Below are 5,922 nucleotides of genomic sequence, written 5' to 3' on the forward strand. Positions count from 1 at the left end.
TTAAAGGGTGTCCAAACCAATTTGCCTGGAAATTAGTTAAGAGAAAGTGACAAGGAAATAGAGGGCAAGACCAGATTGGCCTCTGTATTTTGCCACCGAGAAGATCAAATACACCTGCTGTGGGCTGCAACCTCACAGGCCTGGGAGATGGGAGTATAAGCCATACTGGACCTCTGTTATTCCTGCTTCTGGCACTCATTTGTTCTCTTTTCCCTTTCGGGATACCAGAAGATTGTGTCACAAATGCTGCAGAAAGCATCACGTGGAAAGATACCAAAGTTCCTCTTTAATTACACACACCTATGTCAACAGCCACTGTTATAACCCATCCAAATTAAGAACCTGTAGGCAAAATGGAGTAAATTATTGGATTACAAGAAACTTAGGAAAAAGTGGTAATAGATTTGGAATTGAATATCCAAAAGGAGAGAGATGGATTTGTTTTACATTTAATCTTGAAGATACGGTTCGAGATTTGGTAAAAAAACAAATAATAAACAAAAAGGTAAAACCAGCACAGCAACTTAACTCTGTATTGACCCCAAATTATCTATTGAGTCGTATTACAAGACTCCAAGCAGTTATAGAAATGATAGCAAATGGAGCTGCCCAGGCATTGGAGTTAATATCAAGTCAGCTAAGCCAAACAAAAACTGTAGGGTATCAGAATAGGTTGGCTTTAGACTATTTATTGGCCAAAGAAAGGGATGTTTGTGGAAAGTTTAATATATCAAATTGTTGAAAATTGATGACCACAGAAAAGTCATTCTAGAAAAAGCAAAAGAAATCAAAGAAGAAAAAAATATATATGCATATAATAATCCAGGTACCGGTCCAAAAATTAGATAACAATGTTAAAACCTAGCTGGTAGGGTAATGTATTAGAAGAAATTAAGGTCTTTCATTTTATGTGTTGCAACTATTTTTATATTTCTTCCTTGTGTAATCCCCTGTTTTATTTTGCCCGCATAGTCCAGAAGATGCAAGTAGATAAGAAATATTGCTCAAGCCAAAGGATTTACAAAGAATAAGAGTGGGGATTGTGAAAAATGCATGTATTTTATGATTGGCTTTTTGGAAATATTAAAATGAATATTATATGTGTTGTGTTAGAAAGTAATGCTGTATTAACTCTCTTAAGTAGTGTGTTAAATATAGTTTTAGGTTACAAAAACTGTTAAAATAGAAACGATGCTATGTAAGATACTTTTTTTAAAGAAAGGACTTGCAGCAAGATAGCAGCCACAGGACACCTAAATCTTTCAGAGAAAAAGAATTTATTGCCCTCTTATCAGAAGAAACGAACTTCTTCCTGCCTCCAAGGCACCGTTAGGATTAGAAGGAAGAAGTGGATGATGACCAGACAGAATCCTGTATTTGAATGGAATTTATGCACCATGTATGAAGTGTATGACTATGCAACAGGCTATTGCTGTTAAAGGTTAATCCTTTGTTAACGGGGGTCCTTTTTCGGGCTCATGCTGCCCAGAAAAAGGTACCCAGACGTCCGTAACTCTTTGTTTTTGTTGTCTCATATTGTCCTAATTCAACTTGGCCAAATTATTATTACTCTAATTGTATTACTGTTTTTATAACCATTTTATTACTATTAAACTTTCAAAATTTTAAAAGCAAGTGATTGGCATTTTTCACACCAATCTGTTAGTTGAAAATTATCAAAAGATTTTTGTGAGTTTTCTAATTTTGGCATTAATGCTGGCGAATTTTCAGGGTTTACTGTCTAATTTTGGGTCGAGAAATCTGTCCCAAAGACTGAGGGGACTCTGGTGCTATTTGGGAACAGTTCTTTTTCAAAATTCTTTTGTGTTGGGATCAAAGGGTTGGCATTTGCAGGGGCAAAATAATTCTCTGTCTGTCCTGTATTTATTAAAGCAGCTGTCTTATTCCAGCCTCCTCCTCCTCCTCCTCCTCGTCGCACGGTTTGTGTGCATGGATGTGGCTGTGCAGACGAATCGTGACACAAAGTAGTCCCACTGGGTGCTAGGAGTGTGGAAGGCGAAAGCACGGAGGCACATCAGGTATCGGTTGTGCACAGTTACGCGCGGCACTGCAGAGGGATCTCTCGGTGCCCGGCAGAAGGAGAGACGCAGAAGGATACATGCAAGGCGCTGCAGTTTTCACCTGCTGTGGTGCCGTGTATAGACACAGTGGCGGCAGAAGTGGCATGACAGGGCACAGGGATGCCGGCTGTGGCCGGACAGCGGCACGCAGCGGCTCGGAACCAGGACCGGGCTGTGCCAAAGCTGCGGCAAAAGCAGTGGGGGGTGGCAGCGGGGCCGTGGAGATAGAACTGCGCATGCGTGCAGCTGATCCCTGAAGCAGCGCTGTGGTTCGATGAGTCGGCGCGGAGTGATATCATTGGTGCTGGGGTTGTAGCAACTGCGCATGCATGGGTTCCGTCACTACTGCAGCGCAGGCAGTCATCATGGCGGCGGGCGGGCCGGGGGGTGTGGGAGGCGGTGGAGCTGCGGGAACGGGAACGGGGCTGCGGCTGCAGCCGTGGAAGGAAACGTTGGGACGCCCATGGTTGCAGGAGGCAGCGGAGCCACACCATCCAGAAGCTCTGAAGCGGGAGGGTGCGGTGGGGAAGGCGCAGCTCGGCCCGCCATGCAGCGGCGGCGGCAGGAGAGGGGAAGCGACCACGGGCGGCGCTGACGGGAGGCTGAGGTGGAGCGCCGCAGCGCCGGCACGGGGTGGCTTGGGTGGCTGGGGCGCCCCGGTAAGACAGTCATTAAAACACCCTAAAAATTATTTTTAAAGCCCTGAAAGAGCCCTAAAGGTATCCTAAACATTTCCAGAGAATTCCTAAAAACTCCTGAAAAAAACACCTTAAAATATCCTTAAAAATCCCTGAAAAATCACCTGAAAGACCGTAAAAAACTGTTTAACCCCTACCTGTAACACTGTGGCCTCCAAACATCATCTCTTACCTATTAATCGGGGTAACTGCAAGGCCCTCAAACACCACCACAATCACCAGCTTGAGTTGGTCTGGACAGCACCAAATAAAATAAAATAAAAAGCTTTATACATAGAAAAATTAAAAAAAAAATTAAATAAAAAATTTTTAAAAATTCTTTAAAAATGGAAAAATCAAAAATAAAAATTAAATAATAAAAAAATGCTTTAAAAATGGAAAAATCAAAAATAAAAATTAAATAAAAAATAAAATTAAAAAAATAAAAAGCTTTAAAAATAGAAAAACCAAAACTAAAAATTAAATTAAAAAAAAATTAAAAAAATACAAAGCTTTAAAAATAGAAAAATCAAAAATAAAAATTAAAAAAAAAATCAAAAAATAAAATAAATGCTTTAAAAATAGAAAAATTAAAAGTAAAAATTAAATAAAAAATAAAATTAAAAAAATACAAAGCTTTAAAAATAGAAAAATCAAAAATAAAAATTAAAAAAAAATCAAAAAATAAAATAAATGCTTTAAAAATAGAAAAATTAAAAGTAAAAATTAAATAAAAAATAAAATTAAAAAAATAAAAAGCTTTAAAAATAGAAAAATCAAAAATAAAAATTAAATAAAAAATAAAAAAATAAATGCTTTAAAAATAAAAAAATCAAAACTAAAACAAAACAAAATTAAATGCTTTAAAAATAGAAAAATTAAAACTAAAAATTAAAGATAAAAATAAAATTTAAAAAATAAAAAGCTTTAAAAATACAGAAATCAAAAATAAAAATTAAATTAAAAAAAATAAAATAAATGCTTTAAAAATAAAAAAATCAAAACTAAAAATTAAATAAAAATAAAATTAAAAAATAAAAAAGCTGTAAAAGTAGAAAAATAAAAAATAAAAATTAAATAAAAATAAAATTAAAAAATAAAATTAATTAAAAAATAATGAAAAACAAAATAAAATCCGTAAAGTGCTGTAAAGTACCGTTAAAGTTCCATAAAAGGTAGTGCCCTAAAGCTCGACAACCGCGCTTTACGCCAGTTTTACAACAGTCGCGCTTTACGACACCTTTTGCGACAGTCGTGCTTTATGACATTACCCTTTATGGAACTTTTATGGTACTTTACAGCACTTTACGGTTTTTATTTTGTTTTTCATCTATTTTAATTTTTTTTTAATTTTATTTTTTCCTTAATGTTTATTTTTAATTTTTCAAGCTTTTATTTTATTTTTCTAATTCTATTTTTTATTTACTTATTATTTTTAATTTTTCTATTTCAAAAGCTTTTTATTTTATTTTTTAAATTTTATTTTTTATTTAATTTTTAATTTTTCTATTTTTAAAGCATTTATTTTTTATTTTTATTTATTTTTTAAAAAATTTTTCTACTTTTAGAGCTTTAATTTTATTTTTTAATTTTATTTTTATTTTTCAATTTTTAAAACATTTATTTTTCTAGTTATATTTTTGATTAAATTTTTATTTTTAATTTTTCTATTTTTAAAGCATTTTATTACATTTTATTTGGTGCTGCCCAAACCTGCTGTAGTGCATTTTTATACTTTATAATACTTTGAAGTCATTTTGTTTTATATCCCCATATTTTTCCCAAATGGTTTATCCCAAACTGTACCCCTCTCCTTCTACCTGTGTTATCCCTCTCCCGGGATGAGATCATACCCAAACCCCCACCCTGGCTCTCTGTCAATCACTCAGCCTCCAATCCCCTCCATGCAGAAGTTTCAGTCCAAGTCGTCCAATGTTTAGCCAGAGGCCAGGGGTCAGCCCCCCGAGCCTTGCCCCATACGCTGTCCTGTATGTCTATGCCCCAGCATCCATCCCTTAGGGTCACTTATTGGTTGGTAAAATGTTATCTACTTTCGGTTTCCACCTCCCTTTAAATGTAACCTTGGCACATCTCCCTGGGGCTCTTGGCAGGAGGCCCCTGAGGTGCAGGAGCTCCTTTGGGACTCCTAATAAAACCTTGGATTAACCCCTGCTAAGAGTCAGCCCTTTATCATCTACCCATGTCTCTGGTGTCTCTTGTGCTGCACAGGGGCCCAGCCCAGGTGCCCTCAGCACCCTCGGGGCAAACACAGAGAGTGTCTCCTGCCAGCCCAGGTGCCCTCAGCACCCTCGGGGCACAGAGAGTGTCTCCCCGCTCTCGGCCGTGTCAGGGCTGCCCCCCGGTGTCTGCCGACTCGGGACCGGCTGAGGGTTACTGAGAGGCTCGCACAAACCTGCTCGGCTGCTGATTGTGGCGGTGTTTGAGGGTCCCCAGGACGAGGGAAGAGACGAGAATCTTGACTCCACCTTTCAGAAGGCTGAAATATTATTTTATGATCTCTATTATATTAAAAGAAAATGAGATAGTAGAACTATACTAAAAGAGCAAGGAGACATCAGAAAGCTGGAAAGGAATGAATAATAAAAACCTGGGACTGCTCACAGCCCCGACGCAGCTGGACCATGATTGGTCATCAAGTAGACACTGCACAGGAGACCAATCCAAGATGCCCCTGTTGCTAAACCATCTCCAGCCCACACTCCATAGCCAGCAGATCGTTATTGGTTCCATTTCTGTTCTGAGGCTTCTCAGGAGAAAAATCCCTGCAAAAGGATTTTCATCAAACACGTCAGTGCCAGGTGATGGCACAGGCAGCATCGGCCGGCCGAGGTCACTGTGTCACCCCTGCCAGCCCAGGTGTCACAGCAAGGAGGAGAGAGTTCACCCTGTGCTCACCCTGCAATACAGAGCAATACAACACAACACACATATTAACACAAGATGATAACCTTTTTCTATTTTCATTACATGTAGATTTACTGTTATAGGAAACCCAAATCAACAAAAGCACACAGAAAACACCACTCATCTACCATTAACACCCCCTTCAGATGACACACGAAGTCACCATCCCTCTCATCACAACTGCTAAATTACACCCCAGCAATCATTGGTCCTCGGGAACGTGGTTCCCGGGAGCCTCA

The 5,922-nt window shown here is 38.1% G+C and overlaps 1 long non-coding RNA gene across 2 annotated transcripts; it reads right to left on the reverse strand.

The window, feature by feature from the left end:
* Positions 1–433: 433 nt before the first annotated feature.
* LOC143693075 (uncharacterized) lies at positions 434–5,475 on the reverse strand. 2 transcript variants are annotated; one of them, XR_013180557.1, is made up of 3 exons: positions 5,367–5,475; positions 5,172–5,255; positions 434–2,727 (listed from the first exon to the last, which is right to left on the reverse strand). It is a non-coding gene; the product is annotated as an uncharacterized LOC143693075 (long non-coding RNA). The 2 variants fall into 2 exon arrangements; XR_013180556.1 differs by having other exon boundaries at positions 5,172–5,475.
* Between the last annotated feature and the right edge of the window lie 447 nt (positions 5,476–5,922).

Source organism: Agelaius phoeniceus, unplaced genomic scaffold (genome assembly GCF_051311805.1).
Source record: "Agelaius phoeniceus isolate bAgePho1 unplaced genomic scaffold, bAgePho1.hap1 Scaffold_222, whole genome shotgun sequence".
Classification (NCBI taxonomy): domain Eukaryota; kingdom Metazoa; phylum Chordata; class Aves; order Passeriformes; family Icteridae; genus Agelaius; species Agelaius phoeniceus.